The 17,879-nt window shown below is 46.5% G+C and overlaps 1 long non-coding RNA gene across 1 annotated transcript in view; it reads left to right on the top strand.

Moving 5' to 3' along the window:
- Positions 1–1,693, top strand: part of LOC114805433 — a 36,641-nt gene extending 34,948 nt beyond the window's left edge. Inside the window, exon 2 of the long non-coding RNA XR_003753412.1 lies at positions 1,329–1,693. This is a non-coding gene — a long non-coding RNA (uncharacterized LOC114805433). The remainder of the gene's footprint in view (positions 1–1,328) is intronic.
- Positions 1,694–17,879: the final 16,186 nt, after the last annotated feature.

Genomic DNA, 17,879 nt, shown 5'->3' with positions numbered 1-17,879 from the left:
TTTACAATGTTGAAAACACATCCAAATTTCCATATTTAAGCTTCTTCCAAGTGAGCAAACCAAGAACCTCAAAAAGGAATGAACTCATAGGAAGGCTATTTGCTGTCTTTCTGACAGCAAAAATAAATTTTCATTTAAATCCTGAAAAGAAAATGAAGTGTGGTTTGCTGCCAACTCTCATTGATAAATTAACTTTAAGAAAGGTCGTCTTCGCAGAGAAATCACTACAAAATTAAAATATTCAAAGTTCTAGCAAGGAGCCCCATAAGACTGAAATTCTTTTGTCAATCACTTAATCTTGTCCTTCACTTCTTTCAATATGTTTTATCACTCTTCCTTCTATTTTCCCGCACTGTACTAGACAGAAGGTAATTGGGTTGGTCACAGTCCCTGGCCCAAGCAGGGCTCATAGTCTTCATCCCCATTGTACAGATGAGGTAACTGAGGCACAGAGAAGTGAAGTGACTTGACCAAGGTCACACAGTAGACAGGTGGGAGAGCCGAGAGTAGAACCCAGGTCCTTCTGACTCCCAGGCGCTCCTCTATCCACAAGGTCACGGTGATGTTCGCCTACTAGGAGCTTAAAGTGTACCGTGGTTGGGAATGAGGTCGGGGGATTGTAACTGTATGTCACTGTCTTCACTAAATTGCACATACAGTAAGGCAACCAGAAATTATAAACTATCTAAAGTGATTTTAGCTCTTTTTAGTTAAAAAAAAGAGAATCGGTAATGCTTGGTACTGTGGTTGCCACTTTGGGATTAATTCGCTCAGAACCGTGGTAGGAATAGATCAACTTGCAATGGCAGGAACATATTTGAATTCCAAAGAAGGTGATGTGAATGAGAGAGCAATTTTGGCCTTTTCTGGACCCTTTTCCCAATCCTGTCAATCTACCCTTAAGCCCTCCCTTTTTGAAAGCCGGAATTTAATGGGATCCATTGGCTGAAACCCACTCCATAATTGAAAACATCCAGCCAACAGGAGGAAATAAAAGTTCCACATTTCGCGGGAAAACCTCTTATGAGGCAGAGATTCACTTTTCTCCCGTTGTATTCCATTCTCTCCTTGTCGGCAGGGATCACGTCCGTTTATTATGTCGCACTCTCTCAGGCGCTTAGTACGGTGCTTTGCACACAGTAAGTGCCCAGTAAATACGATTGAATGAATAAATGAGATACCTCACTATATTTTCATCAGAATGTTGGTTGTCTGGTTATGGTAGATGCTCTAGAAAAGCAGTGACGGTATGGGCAGCTTTTGCAAATGGCAAACACATTGCATTTTAGAAACAGACATTTACATCTTCTTTTTTTTTTTTTTTACAGGCTCTGTCCACTCCTCCAAAAATAACGTGTTCTGGGAAGGCAGTGAAGTTTTTGTTACGGGACGAACTTTTTTCTCAGAAACGTCAATGAAGTCAGGAATGAGAACTGAACCGTGCTGTCACCTATCGTGTTCCGGGGGGGGGAAAATCCTGATATTCACCCTGTCCTTGTTCCAGTGCCAGATACCAAGATTAGATCCGGCTTCCCCAGCTGTTCCCATTTCCAGACTCAGAGGGTGAAGCAATTGGAATGGCCACTGAAGTATGCTGAGGTTCTGGTCTATCAACGGAGGGAATGAATGTCCCATTATAATCTCCTCCCTTAAGGGGTTTTTAAATAAAAAAGGACAACTGATCTCACTCTCACATAGAAAACTGTGTCATGGTCTGTACCCTCCAAACCACTATAAAATGATAAGGTCAGAGTACAGAAAAGTGCAAAGAATCCTGCTCCTCTGTATTTATTTTGGGGCACGCTTTCAGATCGCTAAGAAAACATTAACCAGAAAAGGCAAAGTCTTTGTAACATAGTTCAAGTGGGATTTGAGGGGCGTGCTTTGTCAGTCAGGCGTATATATTGAGCACTTGCTGTGTGCTGAGCACTGAACTAAGCACTTGGGAGTGTACAATATAACAATAAATGGACACATTCCCTGTCCACGACGAGCAACTCACACTACTATGAAAGATCTAAACACAAAGCTAAAATGACATGAAACTCAAAGCGCAACAGCTTAAAGCCTGTTAAAGGTATAAAGTTCTTAATTTCCCCTGGGTTTTTTGTGATCTCTGACTTGCGTTTGAAATCGGCATCACCCTCTAACATTCCAAAGGAAAGACACACATTATCTATCACTAATCTTTCCTTTTACTTCGTAGTAGAAGTGACTCCTCAGAAACAGCATTGCTTTTTTCCCTGCCCTTCAGGGGGCTCGCAATCTAAAGGACCTTCAAACATAGAAAAGACTGTGAAGAGACTGATAAATTGAGGATTTTTGTGGTCAATTCCATCCAGGTACCGGACGAGCCCATTACCTTTATAGTCGTGCTGTGATATGGGCGTTTTTAAGGTACACAGTTAGATATTCATTCATTCAGTCGTATTTTTGGAGCGCTTACTGTGTGCAGAGCACTGTACTAAGCACTTGGAAAATACAATTCAGCAACAAATAGAGACAATCCCTACCCAACAAGGGGCTCACAGTCTATGAAGCGGGGAGACAGACAACAAAACAAGTAGATAGGACTGTCTTCCTGGGTGGGTGACTGTTGGTAGTTTAATTTTTTTGTGTGTGGAGTGGTGTGCCTTACCTGTTGGTAACATCAGAAGTCAGCGTTGTTGACAAAACCAGTCCTTTCCATATTTCTTACTTCCTGTGTATTATTTAACTTTTAAAAACTTAATGTATTGACTATAGATGTATGAATTAAAACGATGGTATTGAAACGCGTTGTGGTACACCTCGAACTTGAGCATTTCTTCTCAGACTGCTAGCTCGTTGTGGGCAAACATGTCTTCTAACTCTCTACCGAAGTAGAGAACGTGTCCTCTAACTCTGTACCAGACGCTTAGTGGAGTGCATTGCACAGATTTTTATCGCTATTGTTTTTGTCTGTCCGTCTCCCCCGGATTAGACCGTAAGCCCGTCAGAGGGCAGGGACCGTCTCGATCTGTTACCGATTTGTCCGTTCCCAGCGCTTAGTACAGTGCTCTGCACATAGTAAGTGCTCGATAAATACTATTGAATGAATGAATGACATGCTCAATTAATACAATTGGGCGATTCTTCTTTCCTTACCTTGAAACCTCACTGCGAAAGTACAGTCTCTCCCACCAAATGGTAAACTCGGTGAGGGCAGAGATAATAATAATAATGATAATGATGGTATTTGGTAAATGCTTACTCTACGCCAGGCTCTGTACTAAGCGCTGGGATGGACACAGTCAATCGAGTTGGCCACGGTCCCTGTCCCAGATGTGGTTCACGGTCTCAATCCCCGTTTTTTACAGATGAGGTAACCGAGGCACGGTGAAGTGAAGTGACTGCAGGAAACAAGTGAAGCCTACTAAGATTGAAATTCTTTTGTCAGTCGACTAACCCTGTCTTTCACGTCTTTCAATATGTTTTATCACTCTTTTATTCTCCCACCGATTGCTTTAACTTTTATTTCTAGCCCCATTTAGATGTGAAAGGGAATATTCTCCCCACCATAAGTGAAAGGGAACATGAAAAAAACAGGAACAGGGTGATAGAGAAACCAGACTAGAAGAGATTGCATTTTCCGGGTTTCTGTGTCTTTTTGCAGTTTTCGTGTGTGCAGAGCTTGGTTGGATCCAGAAATTCACAGGGGGGGGGTAATGATAATAATAGTAATTGTGGTTTTTGTTAAGCGCTAACTATGTACCAGGCACTGAACTAAGCATTGGGGTGGATACAAGCAAATCAGGTTGGACACAGTCTGTCCCCCATGTGGGGCTCACAGTATCTATCCCCAGTTTTCAGATGAGGTAACTGAGGCACAGAGAAGTGAAGTGACTTGCCTAAGGTCACACAGGAGACAAGTGGCGCTTACTTCCTCTCTTGAACTGTCTTCTCCCCAGTTCTCTCGATAAATACTATTGATTTATTGATTGCTGGAAGGTGGCTGGAAGAGTGCTCGGCACACAGTAAGCGCTCAATGAATACGATCGAATGAATGAAATACAGGAAAGAAGCCAGCTCGGCCTTGGTGCCCTGTCCTGTGGTATTTCATGATTCATTCGATCGTATTTATTCAGCGCTTACCGTGCGTAGAGCCTTACTGTTTCCACGATATGGTCAGTGCCCACAAAACCAAAAGGGACAAGGAACGAGGTTGGGGCCGGAGGATGCGGCGGCCAAAAAGAGTAACTGTAGGAGCTTTCAGCGAAACGGAACGGATAAAGCACAGGCTTGGTAGTCAGAAGGTCGAGGGTTCTAATCCCGACTCCGCCCCTTGTCTGCTGTGTAGCAAGTTGTTTCATTTCTCTGGGCCTCAGTTGAGTCGTCTGTAAAATGGGGATTGAGACTGTGAGTCCCACGTAGGACAGGGACTGTGTCTTACCCGATTTGCTTGCATCCACTCCAGCGCTTAATTCGGTGCCTGGAACGTAGTACGTGTTTAACAAATAACACGATTATTATTAGCTACCGAGGAACCCCCTCGGTATCCCATCCTCCCCTCTGCTCGGGGCTGGAAGTAAGGGGTGATAACATTTGATCCGGTCATGATCATGAGGTAGCTGACTGACATCCCTTCTTCCCTTCCAACACATCTTCTTGAATTCCTCCTTCTCTTTCTAATCCCATAACATTAATAGCCAAATTTTAGAGTCTCCGGTGGTTCTGGATTTATAGGAATCATCAGGAATTCCAGATGTCTCCTACTTTTTTTTTAAAAACCATCAATCTTTCAGTGGCTGTAGGGCCTCTCATTCACTTTTCAAGCTGAAAATCTCCCCCGTATTTTCCGCTTAGTCCTTCCGCTCTGCCCAGCTGTTTATTAACCCAGTCTCCCGTTACCATTTTATAATAATAATAATTATGGTATTTGTTAAACGCTTACTATGTGGCAAGCGCCGTTCTAAACGCTGGGGTGGTAACGAGGTAATCGGGTTGTCTGACGTGGGGCTCACGGTCTTCATCCCCATTTTACAGATAACTGAAGCGAAGAGAAGTTAGGTGGCTTGCCCAAGGTCACACGGCAGACAGGTGGCGGAGCCGGGATTAGAACCCACGTCCTCTGACTCCCTTGCCCGGGCTCTTGCCGCTAAGTAATAGTAATAATAATGTTGGTATTCGTTAAGCGCTTACTATGTGCTCTGCACTGGGGTAGATACAGGGTCATCAGGTTGTCCCCCGTGTGGCTCACAGTCTTCGTCCCCATTTTGCAGATGAGGTAACTGAGGCCCAGAGAAGTGAAGTGATTTGCCCACAGTCACACAGCTGACAAGTGGCAGAGCCAAGATTCGCACCCCTAACCTCTGACTCCCAAGCCCGGGCTCTTTCCACGGAGCCACGCCGCTTCTCATTCACACCCTGCTGCTCTTTCATGTGGGCTGAAGTCTGTTATCTGGCCCGTGTGCAAAATGACGTTTCCCTCAACTGTCTCTTAAAAATCTGGTCCTTCATCAGGCTCAATTACTGAACTCCACTGTGCTCCCTCCATCTTGGTTGTCTCGTTCGTTTGATTTGGGTGGAAACCCTCTGGATAAGAAATGCGCCCGTCTGTATGTCCGGCACGATGCCACTGCTAATCAATGAATGTCAACCGATAAAATAACCGTAAATGATATTCCTGATCTTAGGGCACCAGTCATCACCTATCATGAGTCATTCTCCAAGATGCGGAGCGGAGCCACCCTATAGGCTCTGGAAGGTTGTTGCTTTTTTCTTAAAAAAATAAAGAAATCTGGAATTCACTCGGGGGTTTGTAATTCTTTTATTTCTTTATTGAGATAAATTTAGTTTTAGGACTCTGTTTATGACCCTGTGGATTTGAAATAGGGTAGAGAACCTCTCCCCTTTCCAGTTCTTTGAATGAACTTCAAAACAGGCTCAGTGACCCAAGGAAAACAATTGCTCTGACAGCTCTTCAGTGTCTTGGGAGAATGGAATCGCTGGTCTCATTCCAGGCCCTAGGAGGTCACAAGAATCCCCCAACTGACATTAATCGGCCTAGCTGTTGCAGGTTGACCGAGGGGTGGAGGATATAGAAATCACTTCTTATTTTATAACTTATTACATTAATCTGCGTGCCGAGAATGTGGAGGCACGTTTGAAAGGGAACTATGAAGCATATTACCTCAGTGATGCGGGGGTTGCTCCTGTTTCGAACCCAGAAAAATAATCAACGAATCACTACCGGTGTCCGCTCTAGTCGCTTAGTAATTACGGTATTTGTTAAGCGCTTACTTTGTGCCAGGCACCGTACTAAGTACTTAATAATATGAAACTATAGATTCAAGATTATCGTATCACAGAGACGTAAATAAATCACTGAACGAAGGGGAGGTTGTCCAGGCGGAGAGAGAAGGGATTGTTGTACGATCGACCGTCGGGAAGTCCAAGCAAGGACATTGACAGCATAATTAAGGGGCTATACGTTCATTCATTCGGTTGTATTTATTGAGCGCCTACTGTGATGCCTTGGGCAAGTCACTTAACTTCTCTGTGCCTCGATTACCTCATCTGTGAGCCTCAAGGTACCCACCGCAGCACTCAGTACAGTGCCTGGCACATAGTAAGTGCTTAACAAATACCAAATTTATAATTATTAATATTCAGTTTGCCATATGGAATAAATCTTGCACAACTCAGCCTTTCCGACTCGGGGCTCCCACTCTCACCACCCCGATCCTCGAACCCATTCCCACGTCACTGGTGACAGTAAAGCAGGAATTAACTGCCAAGAGAACAAATCACATCCAGAGCTCGCTGTGGGCAGATTTCTCTTCTTCCAAACTCTCCCAGATGCTTACTGCAGTGTTCTGCCCACAGTAAGCACTCGATAAATACCCCTTTAATTGATTAAAAAGAGATAAACAAGTTGATGACGATCTATCACTCCGAAAGCCAAATGTTGTCGCAGGAAAAATTCTCAAATTATTATAGCATTCGTTAAGCGCTTGCACGGCTCTAAAGTCCCGGGGTGGATACAAATTCATCAGGTCGGACGCAATCGGACTTAATCCCCGGTTTACAGTTGAGGTCACTGAGGCAAAGAGAAGTGGAGTGACTGGCCCAAGGTCACACAGCAAGCAGTTGGCAGGGCTGGGATTAAGAACCCAGGGCCCCCGACTCCCAGGCCCATGTTGTTTCCGCTAGGCCGTGCCGTTTCTCGAATGGAATACTTCCGTATTTTAAAATATCAACAGCAAGCAAATAGTCATCGTTCCTCCTTTAGTACAGTGGTATAAATTTGAGATTCCCTCCCCACGGATCAACGGAGAGTGCGTTTTAATAATAATAATAATAATGTTGGTATTTGTTAAGCGCTTACTATGTGCCGAGCACTGTTCTAAGCGCTGGGGTAGACATAGGGGAATCAGGTTGTCCCACGTGGGGCTCACAGTCTTGATCCCCATTTTACAGATGAGGGAACTGAGGCACAGAGAAGTTAAGTGACTTGCCCACAGTCACACAGCCGACAAGTGGCAGAGCTGGGAGTTTTGCAACTCCTTTTGCAATACTCATCAAAAATACTGCCGAAATGGAGATTCTAATAGAGTTTCCTTCCTCAACTCTGCAGCAAATGGAAGATTCAGCACGTAAAAGGTTCTTCGGCCTTTCTCAGTTCCTCAGGAGCCAAACGTTGATGAAGCAGACAGGCAGGAAGTCGGACTATCTTGGAGCAAAACGTAGAGAAGCAGCGTGGCTCAGTGGAAAGAGCCCAGGCTTGGGAGTCCGAGGTCATGGGTTCGAATCCCGGCTCTGCCGCTTGTCAGCTGTGTGACCGTGGGCAAGTCACTTCACTTCTCTGGGCCTCAGTTACCTCATCTGTAAAATGGGGATTAACTGTGAGCCTCACGTGGGACAACCTGATTACCCTGTATCTACCCCAGCGCTTAGAACAGTGCTCTGCACATAGTAAGCGCTTAACCAACAGTATTATCCGTCCTCCCACTCAGAGATTCCATTTCTTTTAAAAAAAAAGAATGGATGAATGTATAGCTTACCCAAAACCTTATTTCCTATAATAATAATAATGTTGGTATCTGTTAAGCGCTTACTATGTGCAGAGCACTGTTCTAATGTTGGTATTTAGTAAGCGCTTAACAAATGCCAACATTATTATTATTATTATTATTATTATTAATAACCACCCCGGACTGAGAGGATTTGCTTTTAATCTACTAAGCTCTGGGTATATACAAGATAATCAGGTTGGACACGGTCCCTGTCCCACATGGGGCTCACGGTCTTAATCCCCATTTTAAAGACGAGGTCACTGAGGCACGGAGAAGTTAACTGACTTGCCGAGGGTCACGCAGTAGAAAGGTGGTGGAGTCAGGATTAGAACCCAGGTCTGTGCTGTTTCCTCTAGGCCACGGTGCTTCGCACTGTTCATCTCTCACCGGCCAGAGTATCACTCCATTGCCCCATGACCTCAATCTTATGTTCTTTTCTGTCACTGGGGATTATGGGTTTTCATTGTGGAAAGGGTCTCTTTATCCCGCCTCTGCCCCTTGTCAGCTGTGTGACTGTGGGCAAGTCACTTCACTTCTCTGTGCCTCAGTTCCCTCATCTGTAAAATGGGGATGAAGACCGTGAGCCTCCCGTGGGACAACCTCATTCCCCTGTATCTACCCCAGCGCTTAAAACAGTGCTCTGCACGTACTAAGCGCTTGACAAATACCAACTCTTTTTATTATTATTATTAAATGCCGTCGAGTCGTTTCCCGTTTATAGCGACTCCACGGATATACTTTCTCCAGAACATCCGGTCCTCCGCCATGATCCGTAACCTTGCTAACGGTTCTTCCGTTATCGTTGTTATGGCCGCTAACCGTTCCGCTGCCGGGCCGCCTCTTCCGTGTTTTCCTTGGGCTTTTCCTAGCATTAGCCTCTTCTCCGGAGAATTAGTCCTCCTGATTATGTTTCCAAAATATGCTAATCTAAATCGAGTCATTTGGCCTTCCTAAAACCACTTTGGTTTCATCTGCTCCAAAATCTATTTGTTTTTCGGGCTGTCCATGGTATTCCCAAAGCCCTCTCCAACGCCACATTTCAAAAGAATCGATGTTCTTACTATCCTGCTTTGTCCGTTTCCGGCTTTCGGATCCGTACACCGTCGCCGGAAACACCGAAGAGTTGACAGTGTGTATTTTAGTGGCAACTGTTACGTCGGCACAGTTCATGACTCTTTTCCAAGCTCTTCTTAGTACGTCTTCCAAACGCTGATCTCGGCATATTGGATACTAGTTCCTTTATTATTGATTATCGGTCCCAGGAGAGAAAAATTGTCAACTATTTCAATCTTCTCTCCGTCCATTACAATTTGTGTTTGATACTAGAAAATGTTATTGGACAGGAAATCTATATAGTACTCTCCCAAATGCATAGTACAGTAAGTGCTCGATAAATATGATTGATAGATTGATGATGATGTTGATGATGATGGTTTCTGCTCTCCTTTCTTCCTTTTTTCTTTTCGGGATCACAAAGGGAGCTCATATCTTCATGTGGCACTCACTGTATGCCGGCACCATACTAAGCACTACGGTGGTTAGTCAGGACAGACACAATCCCTGCTCCTTGTGGGGCTCCCCCTCGAACAGATATTAATCCTTCTTTTACAGATGAGGAAACCGAGGCACAGAGAAGTGAAGTGACTTGCCCAAGGTCACACAGCAAGCGAGTGGCGGAGTGGGGATTAGAACCCAGGTCACCTGACTTCCGGATCTGGTTTTTTTTCCCACCAGGCCACGCCGGTCCTCAGTCGACTGATTAATTGATTGAGAACTCCTGGAAAGACTGCAGGGCTGGGAGTCAGGAGACCTGGATTCTACTCCCCGCTCGGCTACTTACTTGCCTGCCGTGTGTCCCTGGGTAAGTCACTGTGCCTCAGTTTCCTCAGCTGGGAGACGGGGATCAGATGCTTCAAATGTGAGCCCCGTGTGGGACCAGGCCTGGTTAATAATCTGATTTCCTTGTATCTACCCCAGGACTTAACACAATGCTTGGCACGTGGAAAATGCCTAGCAGATATCACATTTTTCTTCTAAGCGCAACCTAAATGGTGCTGGGTGAGAAAATGCGACCAACATGTTGCCCTCCCCTTCTCTTTCTCTCTGATGATCTCTTCGGCACTTGTGCCCCACTGCTTTTTCCACTAGGTCACGCCGCTTCTCAGTCGATCGATTAATCAGTCGCTTGATTAATCGATTGAGACCTAGTGGAAAGAGTGCACCTCATGTCGAATTGTACTTTCCAAGCGCTTAGCGCAGTGCTCTGCACGCAGTAAGGGCTCAATAGATGCGATTGAATTCTCTACCGCCCGAGGCCTCCCAACATTCATCTTCTGGGCCGAACGTTGCTCCTTCGGCTCCTTTTTCTCGATGGCGTGCAGTAACGCGATTGCGTGAAGGACAGAGAATTACTAATACGGTTGAATTTGATTGCTTGATACGTAGGGCTGGTCTTGGTGATTCGCTATTTCAGGGTTTAATTCCCCAGGCAAATGCTGTTACTGTCGAGCCTGTCTCAGCCTCGTCTTCCTTTGAGATTGCAAGACCGTTGAGGTTTCTGCTCTCCTTTCTTCCTTTCTGCCTTTCGGGAACACATGTGGAGCTCATACTTTCGTGGGGGTGAAATCTATCGCGTTTTATACAGTCATTTTATTTAGTGAAAACCCTTTTTCTCTGGACTGAATTATTGTTTTCTAATCTTAATGACCTAATGGAAATACTTCGCTGTTCTCCAGATTTTTACTTAATCGCTAAACTGGATCTTTGGCTAGATAAATGAAAACAGGTGCGGTGAGCTCATTTCTTCATGACTCACGTGGATTCTGAAGCAGCATGGCCTGATGGAAAGAGCAATGGGCCTGGGAGTCAGAGGACCTGGGTTCTTAGTCCTGGCACCGTCGCTTGTCCACCGCGTGACCTTGGACTGGTCCCTTAACTACTCTGTGCCTCAGTTTTCTTATCTGTAAAACGGGGATTCAGTACTCCATCTCCCTCCTGCGGAGACCGGTAGCCCCATGTGGGAGAGGGACTCGCGTCCGAAGTGATTAACTTGTATCTCCCCCAGCGCTTTGAACGGTGCTTGATATTAAGAAAGCGCTAGAGAAGCAGCGTGGCTCTGTGGAAGGAGCCCGGGCTTGGGAGTCGGAGATCATGGGTTCTAATTCCGCCTCTGCCCCTTAATAATAACAATGTTGGTATTTGTTAAGCGCCTACTATGTGCAGAGCACTGTTCTAAGCGCTGGGGTAGACACAGGGGAATCAGGTTGTCCCACGTGGGGCTCACAGTCTTCATCCCCATTTTACAGATGAGGTAACTGAGGCCCAGAGAAGTGAAGTGACCCGCCCCCCAGTCACACGGCTGACAAGTGGCAGAGATGGGATTCGAACCCATGACCTCTGACTCCAAAGCCCGTGCTCTTTCCACGGAGCCACGCTGCTTCCCTTGTCAGCTGGGTGACTTTGGGCAAGTCACTTCACTTCTCAGTGCCTCAGTTACCTCATCTGTAAACGGGGATTAAAACTGTGAGTCCCACGTGGGACAACCTGCTCCCCTTGTATCCCCCCAGCGCTTAGAACAGCGCTTTGCACATAGTAAGGGCTTAACAAATACCAGCATTATTATTATTATTATTATTATAATTAACAAATGCCATCACCGGTAGTGTTAAAAAGAAGTCTCAGTGAAGGTGATTTGCATTTCACAAAAGACCAGGATCTCACTGCTAAATTCAGACTTTCTCTGTCACGATGAAGCGATGTACCTTTCCTTTGTACAAAGGAACTAAAGAGCCACAGCCAGAGGCGAGGTGAACAACGAGAGCTTCGACGGGACAGATCCAAGCGCGTGGTTGGCGCAGAAGGAGAGGTGAGAGGGAAAGTAAGGGCATAGTCAGGGAAGGCCTCTTGGAGGAGACGTGGTTTTAAAAAGCCTTAGAAGACGGGGAGAGTAATTCTTCGTCGTACGCGGAGGGGGAGGGAGTTACGAGGCAGAGGGAGGACAAGGTCAAGGGGTTGCCGGCGAGAGAGATGAGAGCGAGGTATAACGCGTGAGTTGGCATTAGAGGAGCAGACTGGGCGGACCGGGTTGTAGTAGGAAATCCGTGAGGTGAGGTAGGAAGTAGCACTTCTTTAAAGTGCTCTAAGGTTGGAACCGGATTAATCAGAAAAGATGGGGGTCGAGGAACCTGGTTGCATTCCGAATGGCTTCCGGAAAGTGCAGTTCTCCAGAGAGGGCTGCTTCTATTTATCCGGATGAAAAAGCAAACCGTTCCTTTGTTATCGCTTGTCGGCAGTCTCCTACTACCGAGGGATTCACGGTGCTGTGGGCCTGGCGTGTTGGTTAACGCTGGAGAGAGGGCTAATTCCGTGTGGCCCTTAAAATAGTTAAAATGGCACAGCAGGTGATGATGATACGTAGGCACCCTCATTCTTCGCTAAATCGGTTTTAAAAGATTTCCGAAAGCCCCGAAGTATTGTAACTCCGTCCGTCTCCCCAGTAGACAAAGACCATTATCCCGGCACCGTTTTCGTGTCAGAATGAGGTACAGTAGCGCCGAAGAACGTCGCGGATTGACTCCAGTCGAAATGACGATAATTAGGTCTTCACAGGTAGCTCCGGCTTGGGGAAGAATTAATGAGAATTAGTGTTTATTATTCTCTCTCTTTGCTCCTACTGCTTCTCGATATTCATTTGGCAGCATTCTGACTATTCAGAAGGGGACAAAAGGTCCACAATACATCGTGCATTAAACTAGCACTAATCCTTCATTTCACGTGGTTTGGAGCCGGAGGTTGGCTGGGTCTCCCTTGTGGAGGAGGAAATTCGGAAATAAGAGAAGTTATTCGTGAGATTCGATTTCTAAAGCTCTATCTTGGGTAGCACATTTCCGGGAGGCAGATAGAATTGAAATCTTAGTTATCGGAACGCGGTGAAATGGGTCGGAGGACATTCGCCCCGGGCTTCCGGCCTCCCGTGGGTGGTGATCCCTGAGCTGCTTAGGTCCTGCTGTGGCCTTCCAGGCTTTTGAGCAAACAAGCACGACCTATTGGAAAAATCACGGGGCCTGAGAATCAGAGGACCTGGGTTCTAATCCCCCCCTCCCCCCCCGGCCACTTGTCTGCCGTGTGACCTCGCCTAAGTCACTTCCCTTCTGTGCGCCTCAGTTTCCTCATCTGTAAAATGGGGCTGAAGACTGTGAGCCCCATATGGGACAGGGACTGCGTCCAACCCGATTTATCAGGTCTCTACCCCAGCGCTTAGTACCGGCACAAAGTAAGTGCTTACCAAATAGCACAATTACCAAATTAGGGCAGGGTGAACTGGCAAAGGCGGCTCACCCTGCCCAAAGAGCTAATAATATTAATAATTGTGATGTTGTGTGAGCACTCTGTGCCAAGCACTATGTTAAGTACTGGGGTAGAAACATGATTCTCAGGTCAGACACGGTCCCTTTCCCACAGGGGGTTCGCCTTCTAAGAAGGAGGGAGAACAGGTATTTAATTCCTATTTACAGAGGAAGAAAGTGAGGCACCGAGAAGTTAAGGGACTGACCCAAGGTCATACAGCAAGCAAGCAGCGTGGCTCAGTGGAAGGAGCCCGGGCTTGGGAGTCAGAGGTCGTGAGTTCTAATCCCGGCTCCGCCGCTTGTCAGCTGTGGGACTTGGGGCAAGTCACTTGACTTCTCTGTGCCTCAGTTACCTGATCTGTAAAACGGGGATAAAGGCTGTGAGCCCCACGTGGGACAACCTAATTACCTTATATCTACCCCAGCGGTTAGAACAGTGCTCGGCACGTAGTAAGCGCTTAACAGATACCGTCGTCGTCATTATTATTAAGTGGTGGAGTGGGGATTAGAACCCAGGTCCTCTGGGGCCCAGGCTCTTTCCGTGAGAACACATAATAATAATAATAATGTCGGTATTTGTTAAGCGCTTACTATGTGCAGAGCACCGTTCGAAGCGCTGGGGGAGACACGGGGGAATCAGGTTGTCCCACATGGGGCTCACAATCCTAATCCCCATTTTACAGATGAGGTAACTGAGGCCCAGAGAAGTGAAGTGACTTGCCCCCAGTCACACAGCTGCCAAGTGGCAGAGCTGGGATTCGAACTCATGACCTCTGACTCCAAAGCCCGTGCTCTTTCCACTGAGCCACGCTGCTTCTCTACTCAGGGTGATCATCTCCATCACCCCTAGCACTCTTCCCAGGATTCTTTCTCTTTCTCGTTAAGGGTCGGTTCTATTTTCAGGCTCTGACCAAATCCTCCCAACTCTAACTAAATGATAATCGCAGGGAACGTGCCTACCATCTCTGTTATATTGTACTTTGCCAAGCGCTTAGTTTAGCTCTCTGCCCACTAAATGCTAAATAAATACGATTGATTGATTGATTGATTGATTGTTAAGGGAGGCAGACACAAATGATATGCAGAAAATGAAAGTTTGAAGAACAGAGCTAGAGCAGAAAAACCAAGCAGAGTCCAATGAAATAACGGAACAAATAACCAAGGGAGAAATCAATAAAGAAATAAGTGAAAGTACACACGTGCTCATCAGTACTGAGGTTAGGGATAAAACATAAAATATGTAGATTGTAAACTCCCTTTTTTTGGTAATGGTATTTGTTAAGTGCCTTCTATGCGTCACACACTCTTCTGAGCATTGCGTTAGAAACAAGTGAATTAGGTTGGACATAATCTACGTTCATCATGGGGCTCGTAGTCTAAATAGGAAGAACAGAGATTAGATCATCATTTTATAGTTGAAACTGAGGCGCAGAAAAGACACCTACTTGCTCAAGGTCACAAGCAGACGAGTGACGGAGCCGAGATTAGAACCCGCATCCTCTGACACCCAGATCTTTGCTCTTTCCCTTCCGCCAGGCTGCTTTCCCCCTGATGAGCAGCGATGGTGTCTACCAAACTGTACTGGACTTCCCCAAAATCTTAGCACGGTCTTGTCTCATGCCGTCGGGTCGTTTTTGACCCACAGCGACGCCACGGACGCATCTCTCCCAGAACGCCCACCTCCATCAGCGATCGCGCCGGTAGTGGAGGCAGAGAGTTTTCTTGGAAAAACCCGGAAGTGGTTTATCATCGCCTCCTTCCGCGCAGTCAACTCGAGTCTCCGCCCTCGCCTCTCTCCCGGGCCTCCGCTGCCCAGCGTGCGTGAGTTTTGACTTAGAGCAGATGGCCTTCCCCTCTAGCCACCGGTCAAGCTAGGAATGGAACGGAATGGACAGGCCTCTGCCTGACTCTCCCTCCCGTAGTCGAGACTGGTGGAGTCCTGGAAACTCTCCAGGAGCGACCCTGAGAGGGACTTCTTACAGTGCTCCCCGTAAAATAAGTGCTCAACAAATGCCACCGATTGAAACCGGTAACGGTGGGTTTTGGACCGATCCTACTGAAGATGTTGCGAATTATTCAGCCTGAAGGAAGTAGGATTTGAGGAGGGCTTCAGAGGTGGGGAGGCTTGAATTCCAGGCTTGTGGAACTGCAAGAGCCTAGGGATGTTTGGAGAGAAGGGAATGAGGAGCATTTCCAAAGGGAACTTGGGATGGGCGAAGAGTGAACTGGGAAGGAGCCGATGTCGAGAGCCTCTGTATTAGAGGGAGGGAGCTGTCGACGCAGCATGGCGTAGTGGATAGAGCACTGGCCTTGGAGTCAAAAGCCATGAGTTCTAATCGCGGCTCGGCCACTCGTCCGTCGTATGACCTTAGACGAGTCACTTCAATTCTCTGGGCCTCAGTTCCCTTATCTGTCAAATGGGGATTGAGACAGTGAGCCCCATGTGGGACGGCGACTGTGTCCAACCTGAATTGCTTGTATCCACCTCAGCCTTTAATACATTGCCTGGCACATAGTAAGTGCTCAATCAGTACCACAACTATTTATTATTATTAGGTCGGAGAGCCCCGAAGCAGGTGGTAAGGAGATTCTCCTTGATATGGAGGGAGATGGGTAGCCACCGGAGATATTTGAGGAGTGAAAAGATACATATTGAGTTTTGTGGCGAGGGGGAAGAGGCTAGAGGCCGCAAGTCCAAAGAGGAGGCTTTCCAAACTCGTAGTACAGTGTTCTGCAAACGGTAACGCTCAATAAATACGACTGAATGAATGAACCAGGATGTGACAAGGAGTTGCACTAGGGTGGTGCCTGTTTCAGTGGAGAGAAAGGGGAGAATCGGAAATATTCAGGAGAAAGACCGTGGAAGCTGAAGCACTGTGAGGAGTCGAGGACAGCCCCAAGGTGACAGGCTTCTTTAAAAGCTATTTAGAAACCAATTGGCTGGAAATTTCCGAGGCTATAATTTTCTTCCTTTTTTTTTTCCTTCGCCTTGTTTGTTGACCTCCTTAATTCAACATCATTATATAAAGTAAACTCGGGGAATTCTCGGAGAATGCTTATCGCCACGTTCTCAGACCTGATGGAATGAAAATTCCTCCCCCTTCATTCTCTCTTGCGTTCTGGCTGGGGAGGCAGGCGCCGAAATCCTCTATTGATAGGAGGAAGAAGGAGGTGTGACTATCGATATGAGCTAAGGGCTTGAATGATAAGGTGCGTAAATCACTAGGTACGGGTGGGCTACGATTGGCTGTGAGGACATTCATTCACTCAATCATATTTATTGAGCACTTACTGTGTGCAGACCACTGTACTAAGCGCTTGGAAAGTATGATGTGGCAACCGATTTGTACACTCCAAGCGCTTAGTTCAGTGCTCTGCACATAGTAAGCGCTCAATAAATACTATTGAATGAATGAACAGAGAGAGACGATCCCTACCCAACAACGGGCTCACAGAATGAGGGAGAAGAGCAGACTGTTAGGCATCATGGAGAGTATTCATCATCATCATCATCTCTATCTTCGTATAAACAGATTTCCATCCCTCAATCTGTCCTCTAACGCTACCTTTCCACCTTCTTACCAAGGCTCCATCTTGTCCTTTTCGTCACCGACCCCTCGCTCACGTCCTGCCTCTGTCCTGGAACGCCCTCGCTCCTCAAATCTGACAGGTTATTAAACTCCCCCTGCTTCAAAGCGTTGTTGAAGGCCCATCTCCTCCAAGAGGCCTTCCCTGACTAAGCCCCCTTTCCTCTTCTCCCACTCTCTTCTGCGTCAACCTGTCTTGCTCCCTTTGTTCCTCCCCCCTCCCGGCCCGGCGGCACTTAGGTACGTATCTGTCGTTCATTTATTTATATTAATGGCCGTCTCCCCCACCTCTAGACAGTGAGCTCGTCGTGGGCCGGGAATGTGCCTGTTTATTGCTGTATTGTACTCTCCCAAATGCTTAATACAGTGCTCTGCACACAGTAAGCACTCAATAAATACGATTGAATGAATATTGAGCGGCATCAGCGGTGCATTCCACAGGTGAAGCTCATCAGGAAGGCTTTACTTGAGGATGACCTTGGAAATAGTAAAAGATGATATTAAGGTTGTGAAGCTCCTAAAAGTAAGGACCGTACGATCTAGAGGGGTAGGCAGACATGAAAATAAATTCCACCCAGGTGCTGTGGGCTTAGAGTGAGGTTAATATCATCTTCTTGCTTCTTGTTTTTTCCTCTCACTAAAATTTGAGAAATGGATCAACTGTAAGCTCCTTGAGGTGGGGTGAATATCATCTTCTTGCTTTTTTTTTCCCTCTCGCTAAAATTTGAGAAATAGGTCATCCCCTCCACTAGACGGTGAGCTCCTGGAGGACAGGTTCGTGTCTACAGATTCAATGACTTTGGGCTTTCCACTCATAGTAAAGCACTGAATAAATACTATTTTTTGACAGTTCTCTTTCCAGGAATGAAAGCCAATGTATTTATTTTGGAGGCTGATAGTACCGAGATCCT

Source organism: Ornithorhynchus anatinus, chromosome 18 (genome assembly GCF_004115215.2).
Source record: "Ornithorhynchus anatinus isolate Pmale09 chromosome 18, mOrnAna1.pri.v4, whole genome shotgun sequence".
Taxonomy (NCBI): domain Eukaryota; kingdom Metazoa; phylum Chordata; class Mammalia; order Monotremata; family Ornithorhynchidae; genus Ornithorhynchus; species Ornithorhynchus anatinus.
Note: the sequence above shows the minus strand (reverse complement) of the source record. Positions and strands in the feature narration are given on the sequence as shown.